The following is a 1,448-nucleotide window of genomic DNA, read 5'->3' on the forward strand; positions in this document are numbered from 1 at the left end:
TATTTTCTTTTCTAAATTAAACCACCTGTTTAATGGTATGCTATATAACTGCTGAGGACATTTGTCGATCCTACCATTCCATAGCTTATACAATTTTCTTTTCGCATTCTTTGTCATTTCACAAAGATTACTACCTGATATGGAGATTTCATGTGAAATTCTTTTAATTTGTTGGAAACTTGAAAAGATTTAAAGTGATTGGGTGACCTTTCCCAAATTCTTAGTTTTAGTTTCCTGACAGCAATGTTTGCTCAAGTTGAGAGTATGATCATTGTAGAGCAGTTCTGTACTTAAAAAATAATATTTTACTAACTTGTCTAAAGCAGTGTTTCCTAACTAGGTGATTTTTTTTCCCCCAAGAGACATCTGGCAACATTTGGAGATACTTTTGGTTGTCATACCTAGGAGGAGCGGGTATTAACAGCCCATAGTGGGCAGAAGTCAAGGATGCTGCCAACCATCCTACAGTGCACAGGACAGCTGTCCGCAGCAAAGAATTATCTGGCCCAAAATGTCAGTGCTGTCAATGCTGAGAAACCCTGCACTGAGGTTACCTTGGCAGTCAGAGTCAAAGCAAGGATGCCACCCAGACCCTTATAGCTGAACCTGAAGTGACCCACATTCCGTCAAACGCTCTCGATTTTTTCATTTTAAGTATTTTTTACTTTAGAATCAGGATTCCCTTTTCGAAATCTACTGCCCTGTTAATAGTCATTATTCTAGGTACTTTGTCAAAGGCATAGAATGTATTATTTCTTCAACTTTTAAAAATGTGTTGTCCTAAAATCTAGGATACCCAGGCTTTTCATGATTTGGCCTCAATACATTATAATCTTTTCCAAAAGGTTTCCAACACTTCCAATCACCCAACTTTTTCCAGTAATGAGAATGGAGTCTACTTTGTTATAAGATGGTCACATTGATGATATTAAATTATCCATAAAGAATAAAATACTGTTTAACATATTTTATAGTTAATGCAAAGTGTAGCACTGCTATATACATGAGGCATCATTGCCCATTATTATGCTTTTGCATTCTCCTCTTTGGCAAGTAAACTACTTTTTAAACAGAGACTCACCTCTCCTAATAAATGTTATCCCTATATAATTAAGGAGAAAGCGTTATGTGAATAACAGTGGGTATGATTTATATGTTGTTCTGTTATACATCTATTTTTAAGAAGAACCAAGATATTACTTAGGAAAGTATATCCTACTAAAGAAAGGATAGAATCACACCATCTTGGTCCAAGGACTAATCACTGTTGTGTGAGGGGAAGAGCGATTTCAAAAATAGTTGACGTGGTCAGTTCTACCATTCCCACTGAGAATTTAAGTCACACTGCTAAAGAATAAAGATGGTAACCAAAAATCTAAGTCGGCTTTGGTGTTTGGGAGGGAGGTAACTATTGGTCCTCAATGGGAGCGTTGAGCCTGACATAGGGA

The sequence above is a fragment of the Pteropus medius genome, unplaced genomic scaffold, assembly GCF_902729225.1.
Source record: "Pteropus medius unplaced genomic scaffold, Ma_sr-lr_union100, whole genome shotgun sequence".
Classification (NCBI taxonomy): domain Eukaryota; kingdom Metazoa; phylum Chordata; class Mammalia; order Chiroptera; family Pteropodidae; genus Pteropus; species Pteropus medius.